The following is a 16,785-nucleotide window of genomic DNA, read 5'->3' as shown; positions in this document are numbered from 1 at the left end:
TCACAAACCATGAAGATCGTGACCAGAGCCAAAGTTGGACGCTTCACCGAATGAGCCACCCAGGCGTCCTGAACCTGAATGCCTTTAAATACCAGAGACCATTTCCTCAGTATGACAACAGCTTTAAAACTGGGTTTCTTTTATAAATATAAAAATTTAAATGCTCATCACAAAATAATCAGAGGACATTTAAGCAGGAATGTAAAAGTCACGTGAGAGCCCAATACCATGACATCAACTCTGGTGACATTTTAATAGCTGTCTGTATCACACCTCTCTCCGGGCACGCACCTATATACCAAGTAAGTATCGTTTTTCCTGGATGAAGCATCTTTCACACTCTTTTCTCTCTGAAGTCTTTTTTCCTTTTTTTACCGCTCCACTCACCATCCTTCCTCATGGCAACCAATGTGGAAACCCAGCAAACCAGCTGTTATAAATCTTGTCACAACTGGGTTGCCTTGTTTAACAATTTGCCACAGGAAGCTTCTAACTCAACTCAATCCATTTACGGATGGAAATGCCAGTCCTTGGTATGATGTGCACCACACATTTACGCAGTGTAAAAACTCTAGACTGCCCATCACCGGTTCTGTTTTCGATGCATCCGGCTACACCTCAGCCCTGGATTTGCTATTTCGTTTTCCTGCACTTTTGGCGGAAAGAACATCACCAAGTAGAGACTCTACCCCATACTCGGGCAACCGCTGAGGACACTGCATTCATCTTGGAAGCTCTAGAGAGTACACCACAGAGGGTCCCTTAATCACCCCCTTCCCCTCGCAGACAGCGCCTCTCAGATGTTCCTCAAGGCATCCACACTCTCCCCACCTGTGACATGAACAGCCAATGTCTGAAGCTAAGCACCAAGTCCTGGAAAGGCCTGTGGGAGGGAGACGCTCCCAACACACGTGGACTGTACCGCTTATTTTCTGGAATTGTCTCTGCAGGGTCTTGTCACTCATCCCGATCTGTTCCTCACCCCATGTGGGAATTCAAGTCACACAGGACCTGAAAACTAGGGAACGCTATTTATCTGCATTTCTATATGGCCTAATTTGACAAGGGTTCGTGGCAGATCCGTCCTCCACATGGGGGGACACGCAGGCTGGTTTGGGCTGACGGACAGGTGAACCGCGTCGAGTTCTGGCTGCTCAGGCTCCTGTCATGTGCTCGCAGCACATGGACCGACCCTCAGCCCCCTTGTTCCTCAGGGACACCGCAGCCAGCATGGAAACATCTCAGGTGCTCGCTTTTCTGGGTTGGATCTTTTACTAGTCTCTTAAGATTCCATGTAAAAATTAGATGTGAGAGATGAAAACCAAGGTTTTTAATATAGACGGATTTCCATCAAAATGATGAGAAACTGTGAGACTACATCAAACCACTGGATGAACACCTTTGGGAGGCACAAATTCATCCCAGACAATTCTGCAGCAGTCAACTTGTGTGCCTTTTGCAGGAAGTTAACACTTTCAGGTCACTAGGAATGAAGTCCTTTTCGTTCAATTTTTTTTCTTTATTTTTTTTATGTTTATTTTTGAGAGAGAGAGAAGAGACAGAGTGTGAGCAGGCGAGGGGCAGAGAGAGAGGGAGTCACAGAATCAAAGCAGGCTCCAGGCTCTGAGATGTCAGCACAGAGCCCGTCACGGGGCTTGAACCAACCAACTGTGAGATCATGACCTGAGCCGAAGTAGGACACTTAACCGACTGAGCCACCCAGGTGCCCCTTTTTTGTTCAATTTTTATTTTGAAAGAATTACAGAGATTCACATGAAGCTGCAAAGATAATACCAAGAGCTCCTATGCCCTTGGCCCAGTGTCCCCAGTGGTTACAGCTTACGTACTACCTACGAAGCAACAGTAAACCCAGGAGTCTGACACGGGCATGAAATGTGTGTGTGTGTGTGTGTGTGTGTGTGTGTGTGTGTGTTTCTGTCCAGCCCACTACCTTCATTGATGCCCCTAAGAATCCTCTCCCACAGTGTGTCTCTTAACGTGGAATACAGACTAAAATGGCACGACAGTCACACAGGCTACACCAACGAGTAAAGCAAACCAGGTCTAAAAGGGAGTAGGGGGCAGGAGGCTATGAAAACCAGGGAGCTCCTGCCCCACTACAAAATTTTTTTAAAACTTAAAATATTACTGGGATGCCTGGCTGGCTCAGCCACTTGGAAGAACAAGCCCCACAGTGGGTACAGAGATCACTAAAAAAAAAAAAAAAATAGTAATAAACTTAAACACACACACACACACACACACACACACACACACACACACACACATTACCAGGCCAAGAAAATAATTCCCAGGCTCTGGACGACTAATATGCAACCAGCTGACAGGACTTTAATTTGTAGCCAGAAGAACCACAGAGAATCCATTATTCTTATTACACAGGTCTGTTATGATTATCAAATTAAAAATGCCTTTCTATCTGACACCTCACGAGACAATGGAATGGGTTAGTCGATTAAATGAGCCCTAACCAGACAAGGGCTCCAAGATCCTCTGAGCGTGTGCAAGACGGGGGTGGCCATGCAGGCCCATTTTCACGAGGGCCTTCCAGCCACCCCATGCCCCACCGCCAGGGGCCAGTCAGCCTCAGCAGCGAAGGGGCAAGGGGAGCAGGGCAGACCAAAGTGCATCGGCTCCGGGTGCATCGGCTCACGGGCAAGGTGTCTTCAGAGCTGGGGGGACCTAGCCTCTCTGCTACACCCCACCCACTTCCACACAGCCCAGAAGGTTCTGCATGCAGGCAGTATTCCAACAGACTCCTCTGAAGGATTAGGCCACAGGGCTTTTACTTTTAACCCTTTCCTCCCTTGGTCGATCCCTGATTTTCTAGAGCTAAGTCATGTTTGCCAACAAAAAACACCCGCACCGCCTAGTCTCTTAAATTGGAGATGTAAAGAATCTGCTCAGAAAATGTAAACAAAATGCTAAACAGGAAGAGGAAGCTGCTAGGGAGCAGGCCACCGCTTCACCTTCTGGGTGTGGGGAGGCACCCCCACCCTGTCTACACTGGCGACATGTGGCTGGAGAGCCTGGGAGGAGGAGAGCTCTGACGGAGGAAGCACGGATGGTTGCCTCCCTGTCCAGTAAGACCGTAGAGCAAGCCCCTCCTCTCCCTTTCAGAGGACTCTCCCCTTCTTTGCTGCCAGGGTGCACATCACTCAGACGAACATCACCCCACCACATCTAGCTCTCTTTGTAACCAACGGTGTTGATTAAACCCTGATGTGCCATCCAAAGAACCATCTACAAAAGTTTGGGGTGGGATGCTGTCGTTGCTAAGAACTGCCCACGCCCAGACCTTCCAGGGGCACAGGCAGCTCCAGAGTCCTGAGGGTGTGACCACTTTCTCCCCATCCACCCGAGAAGTTACTGCTGCTGCAGGTACAGCTGGGAGCTTCACACCCTGTATGGGACCAGTCAGTGACCCACCTGTTAACTGTTGGCCTCTTCCCAAGGATCTGGTCTTTCAGCTCTAACTCACCCTCTGCCTCAAATGCCGGGGGGGGGGGGGGGGGTGCGGCTCAGTCATCACAATGGCGACAACGAGAAAACCACTCAACAAGAAGGAGCAGGGAGGGGTAGGGGCTCCATCAGGCAGACCCAGTCTTCGGGACCCAAGCAACTGTAGCAGGAATCTAACCTCACAAAGGTAAACTTACAGAAAGCCCCCTTCCTCACCCCTTGTCCAGTTCTCCCCCCCGCCAGTGGGACCCAACTCCCTCAATCAACAAGCAAACACACAGAAAGAGAATGAACTAGAAATAATTTTCCAAATGTGGTACATTCCCAAGACAATTGAGCAATTCACCAAACTTTTTTTTAAAAATATTTAGTCTTCTAGATTTTTTTAGAGCTGATTTTCCATATATTGCAGTGATATACAGAATATTCTGAAAACAAAACAAGTTTAAAGGTTTGCAAAAATCAGTGGACTGAAAGAAAACTGAGAAGTATGCAGGGGGCACGCAGGCGTGGCCCAAACCATGAACCTGATACACAGTGACCAAAATATGGAGAAGCAGATCCTTAATACAGAGCAGTATTTTAAGTGTACTTCCTAAATTGCACTCCAGGGGGTGACAAAGGGCGTGGAAAGAGGACCATGGGGATTACAGTTAGACACAGTCACAGAAAGATGTGCCGAACAACTTCCTTCTCTCACCACTCCCCAATGCCCACCCCTTCCCCCGCCGCCTCAAAGCTCCTCAGAGGCCCCAACGTGTTTAAGCACACTGGCCACCCAGTAACCCCTCCAACCCTATGGTTTGTGAGATGCTGCTTTTTCAGATTGGACACAGCCCCTTAAAACTGGGAGACAAATTTTAGTGGCAAAGAACCAAGTCTCTGTTAGAAAAGTGTAGCCCGTGTAGACGGTGGCAGAGGTGGGCATTTGAGATCTTCAGGTCTTCCTTGAAATTCCTCCGTGCCAGCCAAGAAATGAGAAGCACCTCAGTGCCAAGCCCTCCTACAGGGAAGCCCTGTGCCTCACTCACAAGCGTCCCTCTCGTATCCACAACACAACAGGGTCTGCCTGTGTGAAGCACCCAATGGCAGAGACGCTGCAGACAGGCTCTTGGGGAGTCTGCACAGCAACCATGCAAGATGGGTCAGGATGATCCCCCAATTTTATCACCTTCATCGTACAGATGAAGAACCCGAGGCTCCAAGAGGTTCAGTCGCCAACCCAAAAGATCACACAGCAAGTTCCAGGCAGGCCCACAATTCACACAGAAGCATCTCCAAGTCCTTGTTCTTTTACTGTGTCAACACTCAATCTCAGCGGATCACCTCAGGAGGTTGGTTTCACTGTGCCCATTTTACAGATGGGGAAGCCAAGGCCCGGGGAGTCAAACCTGAGATTCAAACCGATGTCCCTTACCTCCCAAGTCTCATGTTGTTCCCTATACATTTAGGGAATTAAGCAAATGGGCAGAGCCAAAAACTTCAAGCCCTGAAGGACTCCACTGAACAAGGAGGGCTGAAGAGCACGGGTGTGCACACGCCCTCGGTTGGTCAGGTCCCGGGCCAACGTGAACAGGACTCTCGCCACCGCCAAGCTTTGTTCAGAGGTGGATTTTCCAAGAGTTGCACAGCAAAGCCTCTGCCATCCATCGTCAGAAACCTCACGAATGGAAATGGCAGGTCAGAGGTGAGCTTTAGCAAACAGGAAATCGACAGCCTCAAGAATTGTACACCTTTGACCCTATAATACCAGGTCTGGGAATCCACGCTCCGGAAACGAGGAGAAGTCTGAAAACACACACAAGGATGTGACGACTGTATCTGCAAGAAACTGGTTACAGACTCTATGCGTGAGTATGGGGGGTGGATAAATTACAGAGAAGTCACGTACAACAAGACACTGTGGAGATGTTACATGTATGGTTTGGTACGTACCACAGAAATATGGAAACCACACGTCGTCAGCGCTCATTTCTCAACGATGCTATTAGGAGACAAATTTAAGTTTTCCATCAATATACTTTACCAGGTGAACTAGGGGGGAAAAAAGACTTTAAGTTTAGATCTAATTGGGGGGGGGGGGAGGGCCCCTCCATCTAATGCATCTACTTCACAATGAAAGACTAAATGCTTTCCCAGAACAAGTCAAGGAAGTCACCACCTTCATCACCACTCCCACTGAGCACAGTGTTACATGTTCTAACCAGTGAAGGCAAGACACAAAAGAGAGCATCCGGTTTGGAAAGGAGCAAGTAACGCAGCCCCTCCTGGCAGATGACCTCATTTTCTACACGGGAAATCCCCAAAATCAAGCACCTTTAAGTTGCGTGAGTTTTTAAAGGTCACGTGCAAAAAAATGCATCGCTATACGTCAGCAGTGAACAAATTAGAAGGCAAAATTCTAAGAGTCATTCATCATAGCTCCAGAAGAGGAAATGGATGGGTGTAAATTCAATAAAATACATGCGGGAGATGGAGGCTGGAAACTATGCAGCACAAATGGAAGAAACAAAAACATAACTACATATACAAGAAATATCAGGTTCATAGGTTGGCAGACTCCGTATAGTTAAGATATCAATCAACAAACTGATCCATCAATTTCATGCAATCAAATCCCTGTTTTTTTTATAGATGTGCCCTCGCTGATTCTAAAATATATACGAAAAGGCACAGAAACTACAACAATCAAAATCATTTCGAAATAGAAGCACAGTTTTGGAGGACTCACATTACTGAATTTTAAGACTTTCTATAAAGGTACAGCAATCAAGGAATATGGGAGACCAATAGAATAGAACCAAGAGTCCAGAAATAAACTCACAAATCTGGCCAGGTCATTTTTTTCTTTTTTTAAGATTTTACTTTTCAGAGGCACTTGGGCGGCTCAGTGGGTTAAGTGTCCGACTTTGGCTCAGGTCATGATCTCGCAGTTTGTGAGTTCAAGCCCCGCGTCAGGCTCTATGCTGACAGCTTGCTCAGAGCCCGGAGGCTGCTCCAGATTTTGTCTCCCTTTCTCTCTGGCCCTCCCCCACGCACACTCTGTCTCTCTCAAAAATAAATAAACATTAAAAAAAATTAAAAAAATATTTCACTTTTCAGTAATCTGTGCACCCAACATTGGGCTCAAACTTACTACTCTGAGACCAAAGTTATACGCTCCACCGACTGGGCCAGCCAGGTGCCCATGGCCAAGTAATTTCTGACCATGGTACAAAGGGAACTCAGGAGAAATAATGGTCTTGTGGACACTTGGTTTTGGAACAACTACACATCCATTTGCGGAAAACTCACCTTGAACTAACACCTCACACCTTTTACAAATACTAACGTAAACTGGATGACAGATAAACATAAAACATACAACTCTAAAACTTGTGAGAAAATCTGCATGCCTAACCGGGATTAGGCACAGAGTTCTTCTATTTAACACCAAAAGCAGGATTTGTAATAGAAAAAAGATGTTAAACTGGATTTGCACTGCAAAAGACACTGTTAGCATGAAAAGACCAGCTACAAACTGGGAGAAAATACTTATAAATCATACAGACGATGAAGGACTTGTATCCAACACTTAATAAAGATCTGTCCAAACTCAAGGAAATACTACCACCGAATAATAAAAGAGGAGAGGCAAACACATTTGAACAGACATTTCATCAAAGATATACAGACAATAAACAAGCACATGAAAAAATGCTAAGTATCATTAATCATTAAGGAAATACAAATTAAAGCCAGGGAGAGAGCACTACAAACTTACTAAAACACCTAAAAAACTTTCTAAGGACAGTAGTAAGTGTGGAGGAAGGGACACGCTCCTACACGGCCGGTGGAAATGGGGGAGAGCACAGCAGTGTTTTACTGGGTCAAACACATTTGTCAAATAACCCAGCAACTCCCTTCCTTGGATTTTTCCCGGAAAAATAAAAATTTATTGTTCATACAAAATTTCTACATGAATGTTGAGAACAGTACTATTCACAATCCCCAAAATTGGAACCAAGTGTCCTTTGGGGGGTCAAGAGTTGAATAAACGAGGGCCCATCCACACAAAGGACCACCACTCATCACGCAAGGCCATGTACTACTGATGGGTAGCTCCTTGGGTCAATCTCAAAAACGTTTGTTAAAACCAGTCTCAAAAGACTATACACTCTATGATTCCATGTACAAGACATTCTAGAAAAGGCCCAACTACAGGGGTGGAAAACAGGTCAGCAGCAGACAAACTTGGCAGGGGCACCAATGACCACAAGGGGAGGCAGGTGAGACCTTTCGGAGCTGATGAAACTATTCCGCAGCGGCAGGGAGGTGACACTCATCCGTGCAGGTCTTACAACTCCCAACTATATGTCTTTAAGAAGTGAATTTCGCCGTATGTACATTAAACCCAAAAAACGGTTAATATAAAAGAGTAAGTTATAGAGGAAAAGAGGGTAAGACCATATTCACTATTGGCCCAGCCATGGGCATCCCCCCACTGACCCCCATCCATCATATGGGCACCTAAAAAAGACACCGTAAAGCTGGCTGCTAATTGTGGGCAGGAAAAAAAACTAAGAGTAACAAAGTCACCTCCTTTCCACTATCTCTGTACCTTTTCTGCATCTTTTCCGTTTTTTTTTTTTTAATAAAATACACACAACATAAAATTTACCGCCTTCAACCATTTTTTACACGTACAGTTCGGTGGTACCCAGTACATTCACAGTGTCGTGCGGCCATTTCCAGAACTTTTGTCATCCTGCATGGACACTGTACCCACTGAACAACTCCCCAGTCCCACCCCCACTGCACACCTCGCCAGCCCCTGGCACCCACATCCCACTGTCTGTCTCTGTGATTAATACCCCTTTAGTTTTTAAGGGGGGGACTGGCCCAGTGTCACCATCAACAGTGGTACACCTGTGAAGAGAGCCTTGGGGAATGAGGCGGCCTGTCGCAATTCAAAACTCGGTTTGAAACGTAGCTCCCAAGGCTCTGTGAGCCATGATCAAGAGCCATTTTAGGACCTCTCAACAAGACAAGCCCCCAGCCTAGCCTAGCTTGCTCAGGCTTCCAACGCACAGAGGTGCATATTCCCACGCTGGCTCAGCACCATCAAAATCGCTAGATTGGGTAGAAGCCTGAGGTCTCCTTCTGAGACCCTGACTTGACTTTAGAATCCAAGAAGAAGCTCAACTCTAGATTCGACTATTTTATTGCCACCTTTCATTTCTTTGAAAACTGACACCTCACACCCAGAACATAACTTGCCTTCAATTGCATACAATACAAACCAGCGCGAGAACAGAGCCGGACGATTGGATTTAACCTCCACTCAACACTGCACAGTGTTACCCACAACCTTCAGTCCATCCTGACCAGGGAGCGGCCGGACTGTTTGCCACAAGGGGCTATCAATTCATTCTCGTTCATCCAGCAGGAATTGACTGAGGGCCAGGCACAATGTAAGGAGAAGGGAATGCATCAATAAACAAAAAAGACAATTCTCTGGCCTCTTGGAGCTGCATTTATTTCTCAATTTTATTTTTCCAATTCAATACGTAGAGGGTACAGTGCTGGTGGGTTCTGCTAACAAGGTTATCAAAAAGCATCTACTAAACAGGGCTGGGTGCAGAAGACCTGAGGTTGCACAAAACAGACAAGGACACTCTACCCTCCTGGGGTTCACAAGGCAGTGGGCCAGAGACACCAGCCCTGGCAACCACGAGCGGAGAAGAGTCAACTCCAGCGGCCCGCATAGGAAACCAAGTATCTAGGGTCAGACACACCTGGATTCGACTCTCAGCTCCAGTTTTTTCTTTCTTTCTTTATCTTTATCTTTCTTTTCCTTCTTTCTTTTCTATCTTTATCTTTCTTTATCTTCATCTTTATCTTTCCTTTCTTTATCTTTCTTTCTTTCTATCTTTATCTGAGGGGTGCCTGGGTAGCTCAGTCAGTCAGGCATCTGACTTCGGCTCAGGTCATAATCTGGCAGTTCATGAGTTCAAGCCCTGCACCAGGCTCTGTGCTGACACCTCAGAGCCTGGAGCCTGCTTCAGATTCGGCGTCTCCCTTGCTCTCTGCCCCTCCCCCACTCACACTCGGTCTCTCTCAAAACTAACATTTTTATTATGCTTATTTGAGAGAGCAAAAGGGCCCATGCATGCACACAAGTCAGGGAGGGTCAGAAAGAGAAGGAGAGAGAGAATCCCAAGCAGGCTCTACACTGTCAGCGCAGAGCCCAGTGTGGAGCTCGAACTAATGAAACCATGAGATCACGATCTAAACAGAAATCAAGGGGCGCCTGGGTGGCGCAGTCGGTTAAGCGTCCGACTTCAGCCAGGTCACGATCTCGCGGTCTGTGAGTTCGAGCCCCGCGTCAGGCTCTGGGCTGATGGCTCAGAGCCTGGAGCCTGTTTCCGATTCTGTGTCTCCTTCTCTCTCTGCCCCTCCCCCGTTCATGCTCTGTCTCTCTCTGTCCCAAAAATAAATAAACGTTGAAAAAAAAAAAAATTTTAAACAGAAATCAAGAAGCAGACGCTTAACCAACGAAGCCACACGGGCAGCTCTCAGCTCCAGTTCTTACCAGTTCTGTGACGACACCTGAAGGGCAAGGGGGGTGGCGGTGGTAGGTGACGACGGGCGGCAGCAGCAGGGACAGCGGCACCACCACCTACCTGAATGCACCTAGTGCTCAACGGGCCTCAAGGTCTGTTCTCAACGCCTCCAGGTGGGCAATCCCTAAAGGGCAGCCATGGAGAGGCCCATCCCGCGACGGAAGCGGTCGGCCAGCAGCCGAGTAAGCGAGCTCGGAAGATGGTCCAGGGCCGACTGGTGCCGTGAAATGACGGCAGCTTCCCCCAACACCTGACCGCAACCTCCCCACAGCCTGAGCCACAAGAGTCCAGCTAAGTCGTGTCCAGATTCCTGACCCATATAAACGAGGAGACGAAACTGTTGTTTTCGTGTGCTACGTTGTGGGGTCACTTTTTACAGAATTGATAACTAAGATGCTTTACATACATTCATTCATTTAATCCCAACAATTCTCTGAGGTCCTTTTATCCCGGATCTCAGAACAGAGGTGAGGAGAACAGAGGACAAGTAACGTGCCCGAGGTGATGAATTCCTCCGACCCATCTCTCATCTGTCCGTGTCACGGTCTCACAGTCAAGGCGACGTCTCAGCAAATGTGTGCAGCATGGATGTCCCTCTCCGCGCTTCAGTTCACTGGCCTCAATAAGGTAAAAACACTGAGGACTTAACCAGGACGTTGTAGAAGGTACCCGATTTGTTCAACTCATTACCAGGCATTATCTCAGGAACAGAGATGGTGAGGGGAACAGGACAGACAAGGTCTCTACCCTCAGAAAGGAGACAATCACAGAAGGGAGGTATGCAAACCAGGAAACAAACAGACTTTAGAAACAATGAGGACTATAAAAGCTAACCCAAACCACACCGACAGAATGGCGGAAACCCAGAACACTGACAACACCAAATGCTGGCACAGACCTGACGCATCAGGAACTCTCGTTGCTGGTGTGAAGGCAAAATGGTACGGTCACTTTCAAACACAGTCTGGTAGTTTCTTACACTCTAAACACACTCCTACCATACAATCCAGCCATCACACTCCTTGGTATTCATCCAAAGGAGTCGCAACTATGTCCACACAAAACCTTGCAGATAATATTCATAGCTGTCTTCTCCCTAACTGCCACAAGAGGGGAGCCATCAGACGTCTTTCCCTAAGTGGCTACCTAAACAAACCAGCATATGCAGACAAGGAGTATTACTCAGTGATGAAAAGAAAGGAGCCACAACAGCCATGAAAAGACAGAGGAAACTGGACCGCATACTGCTAAGCAAAGGAAACCAATCTGAAAAGGCTACAGACTAGGATTCCAATGACATCATATTCGGGAAAAGGCGAAACTATGGAGACAGTAAAAAGATCAGTGATTAGGAGGGAGGGGTCAACAGGCAGAGCACAGGGGATTTTTAGGGCAGTGAAATTACTCTGTATGACACTACGATGGCGGACACAGGTCCCTGTACATTTGTCCAAACCCACAAAACATACACAAGCAAGAGCAAACACTAATGTCCATTATGGACTTGAGTTAATAATAACATATCAAGGGGTGCCGGGGTGGCTCAGTCACTTGAGCATTCGACTTCAGCTTGGGTCGTGATCTCGCAGTTCCTGAGTTCAAGCCCCATGTCGAGCTCCCTGCTGTCAGCGCAGAGCCCTCTTCAGATCCTGTTTCCCAACCCTTTTTCTGCCCCTCCCTCACTTGTACGCTCTAAAATAAATATTAAAAAAAAATAAACTATCAATATTGGTTCATCAATTCTAACAAATGTGCCACACAAATGCAGGATGTTAATAGGGGAAGTTGGGGACAAGGGCAGAGAAGGGTTATGTGGGAACTCACTACTTTCTGGTCACATTTCTGAAAATCTAAAACTGTTCCCAAATGTCTATTTATTAACAAAGCAAGAAAGTAGGGGAAAAAGAGATAAGGTAAGTATTTCAGACAGGACAGTCTGAGACGACCTTTCACAAAGGGGACAAAGATGTACCACCTGTAGCAAGTAAGGAAGGGCACAGTCTCGCTAAAATGCAGGTTCTGATTCAGAGGGTCTGGAGTGGGGCCTGAGAGTCGGCACATCTACCAAGCCCCCAGGGGATGCCAGTACTCCCAGACAGTGGAGGAGAAAGTTCTGGGCAGAGGAACCAGCCAGGGGGTGGGGTGGGGGGAAGCCCCCAGGCCGGCCTGCGTCTAGCCTGGTCCTAGGACTCAGGGCAGCCAAGGCGGCCGAAGCAGGTGAGGAATCCTGATGGAGCCCAAATTACAAATTCATTCAGCCAATAAAAGGTGTTCAGCAGGGAAATGACATGGTATGTGAGAAAAAGTAAAACGAGTAGGTGACAGAAACGAGTTGGGCAGACCAGAAGAAAACGACTGTGGCCACTCATCCAGGCGAGAAAGGACAATGGTGGTGACAGAGGAGGCAGAAATATTCAGATATTCTTCTGCAGGATTCCAAAACGTCTGGCCGACTCCCACCCCCAGCCCTGAAAACACCTGGCTGGCCACCCTGCAGTTTTCTTCAAAAGCATGAGTGAGGGAAGCCAATCACGGAGCAGGTGGTAAGCACCTCTCCAACAGCTCCCAGCGATGGCAATGATTCATCTTTGTAAGTGAAAGCAATTACGCCTGCCCCAAAGTCAGAATCAACAACCAGCAACCCCAGACAGCGCTACTCAAAAGATAATTACCCCAAACAAAACCAAAGAACTTGCTAAGTGCATGTGGTAATTCACAGGCATCAAAACATCACAGTTAGAAACACCTACAGGAATTCCGCTTCAGCCAGCCTGAGGCTAGAGCGAGGCTACCTCACATCACCTATCTGCCGGGTACCAAGCAGGCACTCACCACAGCCACACCTGAATATTAAAAACCATGTGGCTAAGTGTGGCCAGACTACCCAAAAGGACAATGATTGTCCCAAGAAGCCACCGGTAAAAGGCAGGAAGGGTGGCGTCAATGGCTGGGCTTTGGGGTGTTAAATAGCCACTCCTCAGCATGCAAGGTCAAACTCGCTGCAAAACTACTCAAAGCGGAAAAATCATTTTTTCCTAACTGTGTGTGCTCCCCTATGAGTCTCCTCACCAATTCTAGCGCCACCACCTTTTGGGGGCATTATGATCTCTCAAGCCTGTTGCTTGGGAAGGAGTTCAGGACAGGTCCGCCTCCTCCAAAAGGTACCACTTCGACGTGTGCCTTATCTTGAACTGAAGGCAATCTAGAAAGTGTGGGCTCAGGAAAAACTTTAGCCACTCCCTTAACTACATAAAAGAATCCCAGCTCAAGGGTCTCTGCAGAGTAAGTGGTATTAGCAAAGTTAACTTTTGCCTGGATGACCCATCTGTATGGCAGGGCAAACATCGAATTACGAAACATCTTTTCATCTCATCGCCCTCTGAGTTCCATTCCTTTCCTCTGAAGTCCTAGACGCCCACCCCCTTCTCCTTGGTTCAGGATGACCACAGACACCTCATTATGCCTGTCTTTGGAACTTCCATCCTGTGTGGATTCCCTGTGCGCACACTATTAAATTGTATTTTCTCCTGCCCATCTGACTCAGATCAATTTGATTCTTAGTCCAGCTAGAAGGACCCTTGAAGTGGCAGGAATTCGTGCTCCCCGGCACGAGGATGCGTACTTGGGCATTCACACCCTCTTCACTCTTCACCATGATAATGACAACAGAAGCTAACGCTTGTCCAGCACTGACTGGGACAGCAGAGAAGGGGACCGGGGTCAGCCAGGGTTTTTAGATCTACAGAGAGACTCCGTCATTCTCCTGGTAGCTAACAAGCAGGCAAGCAGCAAGAACCAGGCCCCGGATAGGGGCCATGTGGCGGCAGAGCTGGCAGCCAAGCTCTCCCTATGCCGCCTTTGTAACACCATCAACGAGGCAGAGGTTCGAGGGGGATAAACCGAGGTGGCCAGCCAGCACCCAGGCAGGAATGGGCTCAGAGGTGGCCATCGAAGGCCATTGTGGGAGCCTATTCTAGGCTTCCGGGCAGGCTTTTGACCCCTGCAACACACAGGGCTCTTCAGGCTGGACCTGTCCCCATCCCCTCTTGCAACTGCCCAGGGCTCCCAGAGTAGCTCAGATGACCAGCCACGCAGAACCCTACCCCGACTCTGGGATTTGGCAATCAGCCCATCACTGCCACCCACAGAAGCCAGGCTACTCCTGACACCTGTGCCTTGCCAAGGCTGATCTGACCCTCTGTCTACAACACTCCCCACCCCGCCCCCCGCTCCCTGGTCAACACTCCAGGTTTTGCAAGAGTCTCTTCAAAGGCATGTTCTCTCTGAAGCCCTTCCTCCCCCATCAGAGGTTTGAGACCACCCCTTCTTCAGCCTCCACCATATTCCAGAGAAGCTTCCCTCCTGACAAGGAAAACACATTAATACCCCTGGCCTGTGCTCATCACCTCAGTCTAGACTGTGAGACCTTGAGGAGAGTGGTCAGATCCTATCTCTCTTCTTTTAGCCCTTATAAAATAGTTAGTATTACTAATGCCCACATGAAAGGGGGGCTCAGCAGGGTCGGGGACTAGACAAGGTCACCCAGGAGTGGAAATAGGATTGTTATCTTGGCAACCCCAAAGTCTACACCTTCCAACAGGCCAGGGTTCTTCCGACGTGCTCAAAGAATGGAGAATGCCCTAAAAGGGAATCAGCGGGAGGAGTTTATCTGAAAATAGGGATCTTCCAGCCCTGCTTTTCCTCAACCACTGGAGACCGGTGACATACAGGAGAAGTAACAAATTAACTAAACATAGCCTGGTATGTTAAGGTGGCAGAGCAGGGGAACCCTGATCTCACTGTGTCCCACGTTTTCAAGTAGATATCATCCACATCCAAGTCACTGAACTGCAGAGCCACCTGAAGACTGGCAGAACAAACGCCACAACTAAATATAGAGAACAAGCTGCATCTGAAAAGTTAGGAAGATCACAAAGGTAGAAGGAGGCTGCCTAAAGGAGGGCAAGAAATGGGTCCTCACACAGAGAAGACTAATCCCCCTAACTTTTGGCTTTAAAAACCACAGGGGCTGAATTCTTTCGGTTTGTAAAACCAACAGGGTGTGGAACCTGGAGCTCTGGAGATCAGCTGACTCAGCACAGGGGGAGCCAGGAAGGCAAGTGACAGCCCTTAAAGAGATAGCAGCCTGGGCAGAGAAGCAAAATAAAAAGGGCAGTTTACACAACACCAGGGGCAAAGAGAAAGCATCTGTTCAGACTGATTTCTGAGCCTGTCGAGAACTTTTCCGAAAATGAGGGAAATGACAAGTGCCATTTTCCTGCCCCCACCCCAGAATAAGCACAGAGACCCATGCTGGAGGCAGGGCTGCGTATACACTTGCTACCTAACCCGCTAGCAGTGTGCACAACACCCTGAGTTCTCGGAGGACTCACCCACCCCAAACCTGCTGCCCTTCGTCTTGGGCTCAGGCCAAACTTTGTGAAGGCCTTCCAGGCACCCTACCAAGCCAGCCAGGTAGACAGATGTCACCCCACACATGTGCTGCATCACACCGAGCTCTAAGCCCCTAGCCACCCTTGTGTGTCTTGCCCAGCCACACATCCCAGAGGAACCAGTTAATGACCTAGAAGATAAAGGAACAGAAAGCAATCAAGCAGAACAGAAGAGAAAATAATTACAAAAAATGAGAAGAGACTTAGGGAACTCAGTGATTCCATCAAATATAACAACACTCATATTATCAAAGTACCAGAAGAAGAGAAAGGAAGGCAGAACATTTATTAAAGAAATAATAGCTGAAAACTTCCCTAATCTGGGGAAGGGAACAGATCTAGGAACTCTCGAGAGAATCAACAAAAGCAGAGCCACGCTGAGACATAATTACGTTTGCAAAATATAAAACAAAAATTTTCAAAGCAGCAAGACAAGTCATTAACTTACAAGGGAAAACCCATAAGGCTAGCAGGAGATTTCTCAACAGAAATTTGGCAAGCCAGAATGAAGTGACAATATATTCAAAGTGCTGAATGGGAAAAACCTGCAGCCAAGAATACTCTATCCAGTAAGGCTACCATTGAAAATAGAAGGAGAGGGGCGCCTGGGTGGCGCAGTCCGTTAGGCATCCGACTTCAGCCAGGTCACGATCTTGCGGTCTGTGAGTTCGAGCCCCGCATCGGGCTCTGGGCTGATGGCTCAGAGCCTGGAGCCTGTTTCCGGTTCTGTGTCTCATGCTCTGTCTCTCTCTGTTCCAAAAATAAATAAACGTTGAAAAAAAAAAAATTTAAAAAAAAAAAAAAAGAAAATAGAAGGAGAGACAGAGTTTCCCAGACAAACAAAAACTAAAGGAGTTTGTGACCACTAATCCAGCCCAGCAAGAAATATTAAGAGGGACTCTGAGTAGAAAGGAGGGACAAAAAGTGACAACATAAAGACAGGAAACAAAGCAGTAAAAATGATTATTTCTGTAGAAGAAAAAAAATCAGTCAAGAAACTCTCAAACAAGGGATTAAAACATAGTTACCTATATCTAAAAATGTGGAGAACAGAAAAGAATAGGTTCAGACTTGAATGACCATCAACTTAATATAGACTAATTACACAGAAGAGGTCATGTATGAATTTAATGGTAACCATATGCCAAAAAACACTAAAAAACATGCAAGTAAAGAGAAAAAATCCAAATATATCACTAAAGAAAATCAGCAAAGCATGAAAGAGAAAGATAATAAACGGTCAA

The 16,785-nt window shown here is 47.3% G+C and overlaps 1 protein-coding gene across 8 annotated transcripts in view; it reads right to left on the bottom strand.

The window, feature by feature from the left end:
• SNX29 (sorting nexin 29) overlaps positions 1–16,785 on the bottom strand; it is a 501,802-nt gene that overhangs the window by 305,610 nt on the left and 179,407 nt on the right. The window lies entirely within an intron of this gene.

Source organism: Lynx canadensis, chromosome E3 (genome assembly GCF_007474595.2).
Source record: "Lynx canadensis isolate LIC74 chromosome E3, mLynCan4.pri.v2, whole genome shotgun sequence".
NCBI lineage: Eukaryota > Metazoa > Chordata > Mammalia > Carnivora > Felidae > Lynx > Lynx canadensis.
This window is presented reverse-complemented; position numbering and strand designations above follow the sequence as displayed.